The 16,100-nt window shown below is 47.8% G+C and overlaps 1 protein-coding gene across 2 annotated transcripts in view; it reads left to right on the top strand.

Annotated features, from left to right (window-relative positions):
- Positions 1-241: 241 nt before the first annotated feature.
- Positions 242-16,100, top strand: part of SLC45A4 (solute carrier family 45 member 4) — a 105,771-nt gene continuing 89,912 nt past the window's right edge. For both annotated transcript variants that reach the window (XM_060681798.2, XM_087890949.1), the window contains exon 1: positions 242-481. The gene's annotated coding sequence lies outside the window, so the exon portion shown is untranslated. The remainder of the gene's footprint in view (positions 482-16,100) is intronic.

Here is a 16,100-nt window from a genome sequence, read left to right as displayed (position 1 = left end):
TGCGCACCTCCTCCACCTTCCCGCGCGCGACGTCATCGGCTCCGCAGGTTCGCCCGCGCGCGGCCAATCAGGGCGCCGGAGGAGGAGGAGGAGGAGGAGGAGTGGGGGGTGGGTGGGGGTGGGAAGGTTTGTGTGGGGTCCGCCCCTCCCCGCGCCCCCTCATTGGCCGCGCGCCTCGCCCGCTCGCCCGCCCCGCCCCTCCTCTGCATATTCATGAGGGGGGCGGGGCGGAAGCGGAAGCGTTGCGCGGAGACGGTTTCCGAGGAGTCGAGGGTATAAAGCGCCCGCCGCCGCCGCCGCTGCCGCCGCTGGCCCCGTCGCCTCTCCTGCCGCCCCCTCGCGAGTCGTGGCCGCGCCGGACCGACCCGCCAGCGCCCCCGGAGCAGCCCCGTCCCCAGCCAGCGCCGTCCACGCAGCCGGCCCCTGCCCAGCGGGGGGAGCAGCCGGGCCCCGGCGGAGCAGCGAGGTCCGCGAGGAGCAGGTACCGGCCGAGCTCGGGTTCCCTTCCTTCCGCGCATACCCCCACCCGCTCCGGAGAAGGGCCTTCCCACGCGCGGGCGCCGTTGGACACGCGGGATCGGGGTGGTGGTGGTGGAAGGGCGTCCTCACGACCTCTTTGCCCGCGACACGCATCTGCACGTCGGAATGCTTTGGCGACGTCAAGATTCCCGCCTCCCCTCCAGGGAGATGAGGTTGACCTTCTTTTCCCTCCCGATGGGGCAAGATCCAAAGAAAAAAAGAGGGGCGGGATGGAGATGCTGGGAGTGGGGTGGGGTGGGGTGGTCCCCCCCCCTTGGCGCAACTGGAGGGGGCACCAGGTTGGGGAGGCTGCGATGGTGATTGGGGAGGATGATGGGGAGTGTGTGGGGGGGCTTGGTTGATCCTTCCTTGCTCTGGATTCGCCAGGTCTCCATCCAATGCCTCTGTCGCCTCCTTCCAGACGGGCTGGATGGGGATGATGGGGGTTAGGGTCCCTTTGGCGTACCTGGAGGGCACCAGGTTGGGGAGGAACGTGGCTGCAATGGTGGGGAGTGGGGGGGCTTGCTTGATCCTTTCTTGCTCTGGATTTGCCAGGTCTCCTTTCCATCAAATGCCTCTTCCCCCCTCCTTCCAGATGGATGAGATGGGGATGATGGGGGACCCCTTGGCACATCTGGCGGGGGGGGGCACCAGTTTGGGGAGGAACGTGGCTGCAGGAGCCGAGGCAGCAATGGTGGTGGTGGGGTTTGGGGGAGGAGGAGGAGGAGGATGGAGCCTTGCTTGATCCTTCTGGATTTGCCAGGTCTCCTTTCCATCAAATGCCTCTGCCGCCCTCCTTCCAGCCGACCCCCTAAAAAAAAGAGGGGCTGCCCCTGGCTGGGTTGGAGCGGATAGATGGCCCTTGGACAACCTCCCCCCCCCCCCCCCGCTTTGCATGGCGGGTGTAAGGATGCAGCAGGCTGGCCTCTCTCCGGTTACCGCGATTGCTCTCTCCTGCTTGAGGCTGGCTCTCCATCCTGTCACTCCAAGCCCCGATGCAACTGTTACATAATCCCAGGATTGGGAGAAGCGCATCCTTGCTGGATCCCTAAAACTCCTTTCCCCCCCCCCCCAGGTGCACCTCCCTCCCTGGCTGCAAAATCCCCCCCCCCCTTTTTTTTGGCATGGTTTCCCCAAGCCCTTGAGAGGCTCATCATCAGAAACCGTGTCTCTGCATGAGTTTGTCCTTACGACCTACATTGGGGTCAGTTTGCTGAGGAGGGGGGAATAATCAGCCTTTTCTCTGCATGATACTCTCTGGGTAGATCTTGTCCGTCCTCTTTTTTTTTTGCAAGAGGAGGACGTTGGTGATCTCATGCTTTCCTGGACCAAAACGGTCCTAACAGGTTAAAAAAAGAGGATCGCCAAGGAGATCTCCGAATCTGGGGGAGAAAGGGTGGGTTTACAGGAGGAACATTAACTTTGGAAGGAGATGGAAAAGATTGGCGCGGAGGGAGATCTTCTGATATGGACCGATGTGCTTTATTATGCAACTTAAGGATTAGAACATATCCCGAGTGAAAATTTTGGAAGGGGGGAAAGTGTGGGGTTTTGTCGGAGAGGCAGGAGGGTGGATGAAAAGATTCCTGTTCAATGGACGGGCACAGAATCGTTTGTTCTTCGGCTGTAGTGATTGGGGAGAAAAGTCAGAGGTCAAACAGTGTGGGCCTCTTGGGAGGCACACAGAGGTTGTGGGGAAGGGGGGGAGTGGGCTTTCGGACAGAGACCCCCTTGTGTGAAGTGATGCCTTCGTGGAACACAGGAGAGGTCTTGGATGCGAGAAACGCCTTGCAAATGGGAACGTTTAATGAGACTTTTCTGGCAAAGAAGGAGAACTCGGGACATTGAAGAAGGTCGGTCACTGAGTGGAAGAAATGGGGTGGGATTTGGCGAAGGAGTAGACCCAGAAGAGAGGGTGGAAGCGTGGGAAGAGTTTTGTACCTGCTTGGTTAGAGAAAAAAAGAACAAACCTCAGAGAGGAGTAACTGCTGGTTGCAAAACGATCAGAAGCTGGTTTAATGGCACGAGGAGGAGGCAGGTGAGCAGGGCAGGTGCTGCGAAGGGTGCAGGAGGAAGAGATTCTCAGGGGTTATGCAACAAAAGCAAGAGAAGCAGAAGGGTTGTCCGAATGCTTTTGCAGATGCCAGGTAGAAGAGAGGAGGAGGGGGATGGCAGTTGGAAGAGATTTCACGCTGGTGGTGCTTTGAATTAGTCACAGAAGCCTGGTGGGTGGGGGGGGGGGGGACGTTTCCTGCTAAGGGAGAAATGAACCTCAGGATATCTGCATGGGGATTTATACAGATGGTCTCACTGGTTTCCAGAGAGGATAAGCGATTTTAGACTCCAAAGAGGAGGGAAGCCCATCCAGGCAAGATGAAGGAAGAGGCAACTGTACCGTTCCCCTTTAAACCGCTTTTTATGTTAGCCTAGGCAAGAAGGTGGAAGGAGAAAGAAAGAAAAGAAAAAGAAAGAAAGAAAGAAAGAAAGAAAAAGAAAGAAAGAAAGAAAGAAAGAGGAAGGAAAGAAAGAAAGAAAGAAAGAAAGAGGAAGGAAAGAACGAAAGAAAGAGGAAGGAAAGAAAGGGAAGATAGATAGATAGATAGATAGATAGATAGATAGATAGATAGATAGATAGATAGATCCTGGAAACAGAAATTGAAATCCGTTTTCTACTTCTTCGTATGCTTGTGTAGGTTACTGTTCAGAACGTGGTTTTGGGGTTGGAGAGAAAGAGAAAATGAAAATATATATCTTTCCTACGGTGCAGAGAGCAAAAATCTTTGCCCAACAGGAGTATTGGGGCTTAGGAAGAAACGAAAGAAGGAAGGTAGCGAAACCAAAAGCTGAACAAAGTCGGAGGTAAATCAGGAACTCCGGATGACTTGCAGTTTAGCAAGAAAATATTGTTTTTTCCACACAGCCCAGCAGCCGAAAAGCAAAAATCTGGGCTGTGCCTAAACCTGAACAGACTCTCATAGGAAAAGAAATTCTGGAGCTCAGACTCACCGGACAGCCATTCTGTTTATTAGTTCTAACAGATAAATCGTACCTTTCCTTCTAGTGTGTGATTCAAGTCGCTCTGTTTTAATCAGAAATAAGGCTGCCAAATAGATGATCCTATATAGCCGTGATGGCGAACCTCATCACGGCTGTATAAAATCAGCGCCAGCTGATTTTCGGGTCTTCTGGGCCAACTGGAAGTTGGCAAACGGGCCATTTCCGGCCTCCGGGGTGGGAGGATGTTTTCGCCCTCCCCGGGCTCCTAGAAAGGCTCTGGAGCCTGGGAAGAGTGAAAAACAGGCCTTCTGGTTCCACTGGAACTTGGCAAATGGGCCATTTCCATTCTCTGGAGAGCCTCCGGGGAATGGGGAAGGCCGTTTTTGCCCTCCCCAGGCTCCAAGCAAGCCTCTGGAGCCTGGGAAGGGCAAAAAACAGACCTACCGGGGCCGCCATGCCATCACGTGCCAAAAGCGGGGGGAGCCCAGGGGGGTCGTGTACGCATGCGCAAGGCGCATTGAATTATGGGTGTGGGCACGCGCGTGCATAACCCCCCTCCCCCCGCTTTTGGCACGCAGTGGCAAAAAGATTAGCCATCACTGCTATATAGCAAGTCAGAAGGCTTAACCTTCCCCTTTGAAGCCCCTTCCCACTTTTCCCCCGCATTGACTGAGCAATGAAAGGAGGAACCGAGTCTGTTCCTGGGAGTGGAAGCTGTCAGAAGGGAATGAATTTAGGGAGAGAAGACTAAATTCTGAAGGAGATAAAGAGCTTCATATCAGAGACGGGTAGTCCTCAACCTACGACCACAATTGAGACAGTTGTTAAGTGGGTTTTTGCTCCATTTTACGATCTTTCTTGCCACAGTTGTTAAGTGAATCCCTGGCAGTGGTTAAATTAGTAACGCAGTTATTAAATGAATCGGGCTTCCCCCATTGACTTTGCTCGTCAGACGGTCGCAAAAGGAGATCACATGACCCCAAGACACTGCAACCGTCATAAATGTGAGCCAGTGGCCAAGGGTCTGAATTTTGATCATGCGACCCCGGGGGTGCTGCAACCGACGGTATTTAAGTGTGAAAAAACGGTCACGAGTCATTTTTTTCAGATTATTCTCGCCAATAACTCAAGGTGGCAGACCTACTGAGCACACCTTCCCTCTCTTATTTTCCCCACAACAACAACAACAACCCTTTGAGGTGGGCTGGGCCAAGAGAGAGTGACCGGCCCAAAGTCACCCAGCTGATTTTGAGGGCTGAGGCGGGACTAGAACTCACGGTCTCCCACTTTCTATCCTAGCACCTTAACCAGTAGACCAAATTGGCTCTCTTATTTTCATTGTCAGGTTTTGAGTTTATCTGCATATCTTCGACTTTTTTTTTTTTTTTTTTTTTTTTTTTTTTTAAATTTGATTTATATGCCGCCCTTCTCCGAAGACTCAGGGCGGCTTACAATGTGCTCAGCAATAGCCTTCATCCTTTTGTATATTTATACAAAGTCAGCTTATTGCCCCCACAAACTGGGTCCTCATTTCACCTACCTTAGAAAGGATGGAAGGCTGAGTCAACCTTGAGCCTTGGCGAGATTCGAACCCTGCAGTAATTGCAGGCAGCTGGTCTTAAGCAGCTTAATAACAGGGTGCCTTAAACCCTAGTACTACCAAGGCTCTTTCCCCGAAAGTTTTTCTTTTGTTTTTAATTTTTAGTAGCCTAGAATGGGCTGACGCTCTTTTTTTTCTTTGCCTTTCGTAATAAACGCCTGCAAATACAGAAAATGTCCTTGACTTATGACCACCATTTTTTTGCCCCATCTTACGACTTTTTCCTGCCACGTTTGTTAAGGGAATCCTGATTAGTTGTTAAATGAGTCACACGGTTAAGCGAATCTGTTTTCCCCCTTGACTTTGCTGGTCAGAAGGTCGTAAAAGGGGATCAGGCGACACTGCGACCGTCATAAAGCTGAACCAGTGGCCAAGCGTCCGACTATAAATTATGTGACCTTGGGGGGGATGCTGTAACGGTCATAAGGGTGAAAAACGGTCGTAGGCCGTTTTTTTTCAGCGCCGTTGTAGCTTTGAACGGTCACTAAATTGAACTGTTGTAAGCCGAGGACTGCCTATAAGGCAGTTATCATAAATTAGTAAGCTCCTGCAAATTGGAACAGCCCTTAGACTTACATACCGCTTTGCAGTGCTTTACATCCCCCGCTAAGCGGTTTTACAGAATCAGCCTATTGCCCCCCCCAACAATTTGGGTCCTCGTTTTACCGACCACGGAAGGCTGAGTTGACCTTGAGCCTGGTGAGATTCGAACTGCCGAATTGTAGGCAGCCGATCAGCCTGCCGTGGGGTGTCGCTGCAGTGCAGGTCAGAAGGGGGTCTTTCTAAAAACAAGGCTTGTGGGGAGACAAGGATTTGGGGGGAACTTCAATGCTTCTGGACCAGGGTGGATTTGATTTAAATTGAGTCGATTTAAATCATGATTTAAATCACTAGTAAAAAGACTTGATTTTAATCAACTCGATTTAAATCATAATTTTTAAAGAGCAGCTGTCATCTCTGCTACTCCTTTGACCCACTTTTGACTCACCGATAGTCCCAGTGTTGCAGAATATACAGCCTCCTGCTACATAACTAAGCTCCATTTCAGGCTGAATAAACTAAATTATTTATGTATCTTAAATAGAAAACTATCTTACGATAGATTTTTACCCCAAAAGTTTTTTATTAAAATAAATTTGATAAAAATCAAAAAAAATCCGATTTAAATAAAAAAAATCCGATTTAAATAAAAAAAAATCCGATTTTTTAAAAAAAAATTTAAAAAATCATTGATTTTTATCCACCCTGCTTCTGGACCAGGGGTCTCCAAGCTTGGCAAAGCTGGCTGAGGAACTCTTGAGAGTTGAAGTCCACAAGTCTTTAAAGTTGCCAAGCTTGGAGACCCCTGTTCTGGACCACGTTGGATCTCGTTTGGAAGAAGCCACAGTGGGAATTTCTTTATGGCTCAGGAATAATTACATATCAGTCATAAACCCCCAGCAATCAATCCACTTAAAGTTATGCTGACCGTAATGTAAACAGTCACTCACGGATGATTAAGGAAAAAAATGCTTCAGTTTGCATATTTGTGGTTCGGCCTCCGAGCAGGGTGAAAATCTTGTGCCCTCTTGTCTCGGAGTAGGAAGTCGGCGCGTTCTTGCCTTTGAGATGCAGGCAGGGCGAACTGCTGACCTGCAAGTTTGGAGAGCGTATCCGTGTGACATTCGGGTGGTTCTTAGGTCTAAAATATATTTTTGAAGCTTTCAAAAAAAAAAAACTGGTTGCTCACAGACAGGGCACGGGCCTGTATTAAAAAGAACCGGAGTTTTTGAAATCTATCTTTCGTTTTACCATGGATATTCATCATTTAGAATAGAATAGAATAACAGAGTTGGAAGGGACCTTGGAGGTCTTCTAGTCCAACCCCGCGCTTAGGCAGGAAACCCTACACCACTTCAGACAAACGATTATCCAACATCTTCTTAAAAACTTCCAGTGTTGGAGCATTCACAACCTCTGGAGGCAAGTTGTTCCACTGGTTAATTGTTCTAACTGTCAGGAAATTTGGTTCTTACGATAAAGCCAGAGGGCATATTTTTTTATTCGTTTGTTTATAATCTTCATTGTTTTTACAAATAACTCAACCGCTGAACATGTCCAATACACCATACTCCTCCTGTTTTCCCCACAAAAACAACCCTGTGAGGTGTGCTGGGTTGAGAGAGAGAGAGATGGACTGGTCCAAAGTCACCCAGCTGGCTTTCAGGGCTGAGGCAGGACTAGAACTCACAGTCTCCTGGTGGATTGGACTCAAGTCACCTAGCTAGTTTTCATGCCTAAGGCGGAAACTAGAACTCACAGCCTCCTGGTGATATGCCAGAAGTCATCCAGATGGGTTTTATGACTAAGGCAGGACTAGAACTCACCATCTCCTGGCGATTGGCCCAAAGCCACCCAACTGGCTTCCATGGCTAAGGCAGGACTAGAAGTCACAATCTCCTGGTGATTGGCTCAAAATCGCCTCTGCAGGTTTCATGCTTAACGCAGGACTAGAACTCATCTTCTCCTAATGATTGGCCCAAAGTCACTCAGCCAATTTTCATACCCAAAGAAGGACTAGAATTTGCTGTCTCCTGGTGATTGGACCTAAGTCATCCAGCTGATTTTCATGCCTAAAGCAGGACTAGAACTCACGGCCTCCTGGTGGATTGGACTTGAGTCACCTAGCTAGTTTTCATGTCTAAGGTGGAAACTAGAACTCACAGCCTCCTGGTGATACATCCGAAGTCATCCAGTTGGCTTTCGTGACTAAGGCAGGACTAGAACTCACCGTCTCCTGCTGGATTGTCTCCAAATCACCCTGCTGGCTTTTATGGCTTAAGGTGGGACTAGAACTCGCTACCTCCCACTTTCTAGCCTGGTGCCTTAATCACGAGACCAACCTGGCTTTTTTTTTTTCTTTTCTTTTCATGGTTCCAAACATTTTGCAGAGTTAGGGAGTGGGGGCAAATCCTATCCAATGACTTTGATGACCTTGAAGCTGACCTTTGAAAAACACAATTTGCTTTCGTCCACCCGTCCCCACAATTCTGTCCCTTGCTTGTTAGCATCCCACCCCCATTTCTGCTCTCTCTTTGTGGTGCTATGGACAAGGATTCCAGCACCAGAACAAGAAAGAGCCCAAGGATCAGGGGTGAAATGCTCCCGGTTCGGACCGGATCGCCCAATCCGGTAGCGATGGCGGAGGATGGTTCGGAGAACCGGTAGCAAAAATCCCTGCCCTCCCCCATGCCCAGCTGAGCCGCACGATCATCAGAAGCTTTTTTTTTTTTTTTTACTTTTAAAAGCATTTTTTTCTACAACCTCTTCTGATGAAAAAATGCTTTTAAAAGTAAAAAAAAAAGCCTCTGATGATCGCACGGCTCAGCTGGGATCATCAGAGGCTTTTCAAAGCATTTTTTTCTGCAACCTCTTGGCCGAAGAGGTGGTAAAAAAAATGCTTTGAAACGTCTCTGACGATCCCAGCTGAGTTGCCTGATCGGCAGAGAGGCTTTTCAAAGCATTTTTTAAAAAGCCTCTCTGATGATCCCAGTTGAGTTGCCTGATCGCAAGAGAGGCTTTTCAAAGCATTAGAAAAAAATGCTTTGAAAAGTTTTTTTTTTTAAAAAAAGTTGGCCACGCCCACCCAGTCACATTATCCCCCCACCAAGCCACGCCCACAGAACCGGTAGTAGCAAATTTCACATTTCACCCCTGCCAAGGATGCCCAGAAGTACCTATTATAACAGAGTTAGAAGGGACCTTGGAGGTCTTCTAGTCCAGCGGCCCCCAACTTTTTGGGCACCAGGGACCAGTTCCAAGGAGAAAGCTTTTTTCACAGACCGGAGCAGGCATGATTTCGCAGGCTGTCTGCATCCCGCAGATGGGGCTTGGCTTGTTTGCGCGGCCCGGTTTCTGGCATGCCATGGACCGGTGCCAGTCCACGGACCGGGGGGGGGCGTCGAGGACCCCAATTCTACCCCAACCTCCTGCACGAGCAAGGGGTCAGATTTGAGCTGTATAGCCTCTGCAAAACTCAAGAGAAATCTCGGCTCCTCCTTACCTGCCCAATACTAAAATTGGAGGGGGGGGGCTGTTTAGATTCCACGCAAAGCGAGGATGCCCGTTTTGGCACCGTCTTGCAGCTGAGAATTGTAAACAACCCAGACCTTATGCAAGCCGTCCCCTGCTTAAAATGGCTTGCCAGAATGTTGTTGGTGACGGCGGCATGTGTTACATTCCATTGCCTGGTTGAGGCACCCCTGCTAAGGTTTTATTAGAATACGGGCTGGTGCAGGTGGACGGACGGACGGACGGACAGGCGTTGGCTTGGCTTTGCGACTGAAGAACAAACATGAAGTTCCCAAACGGCCTGCTAATGCGGAGGTCGAAACCGTCCTCTTAGCTCTGCAAGCAGCTAAGGTTTAAGTGTGTTTTTTGGTGTGTTTGCTGTGTTCAGGACGGAACCTTCTCTTTAATTGCCATTGCAGAGCGAGGCGGTTTTGTTTGCTGCAATTAGAAAGGTGAGCTTTGAAGGTGGTGTTGGTGTTTGTTTGTTTTTTTAAAAAAAATTGAGTTGTCTTTCCAGTAAAAACTGGGATATATATACCCCAGGGCTGCTGTGCCTTTAAAATGAATTTAAATGCTTTTTTTTTTTTTTTTTTTTGTAATGGCCACTTCGGAACGAATTTTCATTAAAGAATGGGCTTTTGGGATTTTAAAAGGGAAATCTGGTTTTGGAGGCCCGATTTGCAAAAAAAAAAAAAAAGATGAAAGTGTGCATCGTTTACGTTCTCCGGGAATCGCTGCTTTTCGCTGGGGAGGCTGCCCCAAAAAAAAAAAAAAAAGATGACATTTGCTGAGATTGAAATAAAAAGCACTTATCGAGGGAACGTTAGCCTTACTCTTGTCTTGAAAAATAAACAGGGGGAAAAGTTATCCCAAGTGCATTTTTAATCCCGTGGGGCCTTAATCTTTTGTTTTGATTGCTGTTTTGTGTGTATTGTGTGTGTTTGTTTCCTTGTTTGCAAAGGGTGAAACAGGTGCGCTCTTTGTTATGCAGTGAAACCTGAGAAAAAGGTTTAGGAGACAATAGTTATTCCATGCATATGTAGGACCGAAAAAGAGGGTTTTGGGGGTTGTCCATATACAGCAGGGGTGGGTTCTAAAATTTTTTACTACCGGTTCTGTGGGCGTGGCTTATTTTGTGGGTATGGCTTGATGGTCATGTGATAATTCTTTAGGATTTAGCAGAGGTACTGGTCTACCAGGCTTTTAACTGCTTGCAGAGCTGTACCAGTCTACTCATTCGTTTTTGGAGGCACTGGTCTACTCATTCATTTTTGGAGGCACCGGTCTACTCATTTGTTTTTGGAGGCACTGGTCTACCACCACACTGCCTTTTAACACTGATCAGCTGTAGGGCAGCCCTTTGAAGCCCCGCGGCAAGAGTTTAAACAGTTTTTTTCCTTCTAGCCGATCAGCTGGGACTCAGGAGGCAGCAATAGATTGGGGGTGGGGCCAAATAAAAGGTAAGAATAACGCGGGCGGGGGGGCCGGAAGGCCCAGCTCCCAAACAAAGAGAACCGGTTCAGTGACATCATATTGTCACCGCTACAGACTCGGCCGAACCGGGAGGATTACCACTGATATACAGGTAATCGTTGCTTAATGGCTATGGGGTCGTTCTCGCAAGCATTTGTTTAGTGAGCAAAGTTACAACGGCTCTGAAAAACAGTGACTTGTTGGGCTTGCTTAACGACCGCAGTATTCGCTTAATGACCTCTGCATTTGCTTCACTATCCATGCAAAAAGTAGTTATAAAATTGCATGGATCGTGCGACGACTCGCTTATGGTATCTTATGATTAATCACTTGTTGTTTTGATATGATTCATGATTGTAATTTATTTGATTTATGCTCGACGACCTATCATTTGATTGTTGTATGTGTGTACACTGAGCGCTTATGCACCGGAGACAAATTCCTTATCCTCAGGTGCTTTGAAGAATAGTTTGACTCCCTCTTCTTTGTGGCAACCCCTGAGATATTGGAACACTGCTATCATGTCTCCTCTAGTCCTTCTCTTCATTAAACTAGACATACCCAGTTCCTGCAACCGTTCTTCATATGTTTTAGCCTCCAGTTCCCTAATCATCTTTGTTGCTCTTCTCTGCACTCTTTCTAGAGTCTCAACATCTTGTTTTACATTGTGGCGACCAAAACTGGATGCAGGATTCCAAGTGTGGCCTTAGCAAGGCATGATAAAGTGGTATTAACCCTTCACATGATCCTGATTCTATCCCTCTGTTTATGCAGCCTATATGACTGTGTTGGCTTTTTTGGCAGCTGCAGCACATGGCTGGCTCATATCTAAATGGTTGTCTATTAGGACTCCCAAGATCCCTCTCACAGTTACTACTATTGATCCAGCTACCACCCTATTGTATATCTGTGCATTTGGCAAAGTTGCAGGACCAGATTACAACAATATCATTCAGATTATCCATCTGCTAAATTTGGGTCTAATAACTAAATGACTGGTAAGGTCATTTATAAATTTGTTAAAGTCACTTTCAAGTTAAGGCAGCTTCCAGATCAGTGGAGTACCTGCTTGTTTGAAAATATGAAGATGCAAATTTTGAACTCTTCTGAAACCTCTATAACTTGGTTTGGTACGTGATAAAGAGTTCTTACATTCTTCATAAATTTTTTTTTTTTTTTAATCTTGGTGCAAGGCAGCATGGAGATTTAAGTACACCAAATGTGAGCCGTTGTTTTGATGCTATTAAATTTAAATATCAAAACAATTCCAATGATTTAGAGCCCAAAACATGCTCCTTGGGTCTGTCTATTTCTTCTCGATCTTGAGAAATTAATATCTAGGGTCAAAAATCCATATTTAAAATAGTAGAAAACTCAATGGTTGGTCATCGATTTTTCCATTTTTCAACCATTTCTGGATCACTCACATTTTAAAGTTGTAATGCCTTGATATTTTATTTATTTATTATTTTAATTTAATTTGTATACCGCCCTTCTCCCAAAAGGGACTCAAGGCGGTGAACAGCCAAAATTAAAATACATACAATACAAAAGTTAAGATAATTAAAAAAGATTAAATCAATCGGCTTCCCATTTTAAAACCTCAAGTCTATAAAATTTAAAAAATCCCATTAAAAACCCTTTAGGCTAGGCTGGTTTGCTGGAATAAATAAGTCTTCAGGGCCTTACGGAAGGTCCGGAGGTCCGGGATCAGTCGTATTCCAGGAGGTATCTCATTCCACAGGGCGGGTGCCCCCACAGAGAAGGCTCTCCCCCTGGGGACCATCAGCCAACATTGCTTGACCGACTGCACCCTGAGGAGGCCCTCTCTGTGAGAGTGTATTGGCCGGTGGGAGGTTATCGGTAGCAGCAGGCGGTCTCATAAGTACTCTGGCCCTAAGCCATGGAGCGCTTTAAAGGTGAGAACCAACACCTTAAAGCGCACCCGGAAGACCACCGTGAGCCAGTGCAGCTCGCGCAGGAGAGGTGTCACATGGGAGCGCCACGTCGCTCCCATAATCACCCGCACGGCCACATTCTGGACCAGTTGGAGCCTCCGGGTGCTCCTCAAGGGGAGCCCCATGTAGAGAGCGTTGCAGTAGTCCAGGTGAGACGTGATGAGGGCATGGGTGACTGTGCATAAGGAGTCCCGATCCAGAAAGGGGCGCAACTGGCATATCAGGCGAACCTGATAAAAAGCCCCCCTGGCCACGGCCATCATATGTTCTTCTAAAGACAGCCGTGCATCCAGGAGAACACCCAAGTTGCAAGCCCCCTCTGTGGGGGTCAATGACTCGCCCCCAATAGCCAGCGATGGCACCAGCTGGCTATATCGGGACGCCGGCATCCACAGCCACTCGGTCTTGGAAGGGTTGAGTCGAAGCCTGTTCCTCCCCATCCAGACCTGCACGGCCTCCAGACACTGGGACATCACTTCGAGGGCATCATTGGAGTGGTCTGGGGTGGAGATGTACAGCTGAGTGTCATCAGCGTACTGATGGAACTCCACCCCAAAACCACGGATGATCTCGCCCAGCGGCTTCACATAAATGTTGAACAGGAGAGGCGAGAGGACCGACCCTTGCGGCACCCCACAAACAAGGCGCCTCAAGGTCGACCTCTGCCCCCCTGCCAACACGGACTGCGACCGGTCAGAGAGATAGGAGGAGAACCACCGCAGTATGGTGCCTCCCACCCCTAATCCCCTCAGCCGGCGCAGCATGATACCATGGTCGATGGTATCAAAAGCCGCTGAGAGGTCTAACAGGACCAGAACAGAGGAACAACCCCTGTCCCGGGCCCTCCAGAGATCATCCACCAATGCGACCAATGCCGTCTCCGTGCTGTACCCAGGCCTGAAGCCGGACTGGAACGGATCTAGATAGACGGTTTCATCCAGGAACTGTGGGAGCTGTCGCACAACCACACTCTCAACAACCTTCGCAATAAAGCGAAGGTTGGAGACCGGACGGTAGTTTGCCATTACAGGCGGGTCCAGAGAAGGCTTCTTGAGGAGGGGCCTCACCACCGCCTCTTTCAAGGCGGGAGGCAAGAAACCCTCTCTCAAAGAAGCATTTATAATCCTCTGGAGCCAGCCTGGTGTTACCTCCCGGGTGGCCAGCACCAGCCAGGAGGGACACGGGTCCAATTAACATGTGGTTGCATTTAACCTCCCCAGGATCCTGTCCACGTCCTCAGGAGTCACAGTGTCGATCATATAAAAGAATGGGGAAATGAGGTTTGGTTGTTTTTGGTGGATTAGAGACTTGGTTATTGAGAAAAAAAACTTCATTCTTCTGAATATCAGAGAACAATCAGTCACAAGTTGCAATTTTGCTAATAGACAATTTCTTAAGGTCATGAAATGGTCAAGGATCATTAAAACATTTAAAGAATGATGCACATCCACATCACTGAAAATCAAAGGAGCTTTTCCATATTATAGCAACCCTTTGTATCAGAAACAAGAAGCTCTCTTGATCGTTGCAAAATATATAAAATGGGAGAGCACGAGAAATTAATTCACTTTATTTTACATTTTGTTAGAAGCCAGATTTACAAAAAAAAAAAAAAAAAAAACCCACTGGAAAACTGAAGTACATGTTTCTTTGGATCAAATGTATTTTTAAAAAAACGGGAAATAGAATTGGCTGAAAACTTAACACAGCAGCAAAGAGTCCTGGGGGAAAAAAAATCCTTTAATTAAAGCTGGTTGATAGTTTTTAAAAAAATCAAGAACACATGTTAAGAAAACAGTATATTTTCTAATTACTTCCATCTGTACAAACATGTTTTTGGTCGAAGTTTTGATTATGGGTATTTAAATTGTTTTATCTCCTATTAAGTTTACTAACTAACAAAATAGAGCTGGAAGGGGATCTTGGAGATCTTCTAGTCCAACCCCCTGCTCAGGCAGGAAATCCTATACCAGTGATGACTAACCTTTTTCCCATCGCGTGCCAAAAGCGGGGGGAGTGCAGGGGGGGGTCGTGCGTATGTGTGCCCACACCGATAATTCAATGCCCCCTGCATCTGCGCCCCCACCGCTTTTGGCACGCGATGGCATGGTGGGCCCAGTACAATGGTGGGTTGCCCCCGGTTCGCAAGAACCAGTAGGCCCCGCCCACCGACCCGGATGTCATTATCGTCTATCTGCGCATGCGCAGAAGCAAGGCACGTATCTGTTGCGAACTGGTAGTAAAGGTAAGTAGAATCCACCCCTGATCCAGTAGGCCCGTTTTTCGCCCTCCCCAGGCTCCAGAGGCTTTTTTAGAACCTGGGGAGGGCAAAAATGGCCTTTTCCACCACCCTGGAGATCCTCCGGGGGCCGGAAACAGCCCATTTCCCGACTTCCAGTGGACCCAGAAGGCCTGAAAATCAGCTGGTGTGCTGGAGCTGGGCTAAGGCAACACTTGCGTGCCCCACAGATATGGCTCCGTGTGCCACCTGTACCACGCGTGCCATAGGTTCGCCATCATGGTCCTATACCATTTCAGACAAATGGTTGTCCAATCTCTTCTTAAAAACCTCCAGTGTTGGAGCATTCACAACTTCTGGAGGCAAGCAGTTCCACTGGCTGATTGTTCTCACTGTCATGATATTCCTGCTTGGTTCTAAGTTCCTTCTCTCCTTGATTAGTTTCCATCCATTGCTTCTTATCCTGCCTTCAGGTGCTTTGGAGAATATGAATGAATAGAGTGAGCTGGAGGTCATCTAGTCCAGCCCCCTGCTCAAGCAGGAGACCCTACACCATTTTAGACAAGTGACTGTTCAGTCTCTTCTTAAAAACCTCCAGTGATGAAGCACCCACAACTTCTGGTGGCAAGCTGTTCCACTGGTTAATTGTCCTCACTGTTAGGAAGTTTCTCCTCAATTCCAGGTTGCTTCTCTCTTTGATTAGTTTCCAACCATTATTTCTTGTCCTGCCCTCTGGTGCTTTGGAGAATAATTGTGGCAGCTCCCTCAAATATTGGAACACTGCTATCATGTCCTTCTTTTCATTAAACTGGAAAAATATAATTATACAGTACTTCAGTATACATTTTTTTGAAAGTACATGCTGAGCAATCTATTTTCTCCTTTTAAAAAATTGTATATTGCTATATGTGTAATCATAAGTAGTCCTTGACTCAAGGCCAGTGACTGTTCAAATTTACGACCTGGTTTCGAAATTCTAACAGCTCTCCCCCCCCCCCACAGTCACATGACACCCCCCCTTAAGGTGTTCAGCAATAGCTGTTTACAACATCCCAAAATCTGACAACCATTTTTGATGTTCGATGTTTTTGCTAAAACCTGGCGTTTACTTCTGGTTTGGGACAAAAACGCCCCATAGTGATCAATGCATTTGCTTCATGACCATGGATTCACTTAACAACCATGCTGATTTGCTCAATCATTGCTGCAAAAATAGGTTATGAAGTTGGGTCAGTGACACGATGAGCCACTTTTATGACTTACG

Source organism: Pantherophis guttatus, chromosome 3 (assembly GCF_059756535.1).
Source record: "Pantherophis guttatus breed Tessera chromosome 3, ASM5975653v1, whole genome shotgun sequence".
Lineage (NCBI taxonomy): Eukaryota > Metazoa > Chordata > Lepidosauria > Squamata > Colubridae > Pantherophis > Pantherophis guttatus.
Note: the sequence above shows the minus strand (reverse complement) of the source record. Positions and strands in the feature narration are given on the sequence as shown.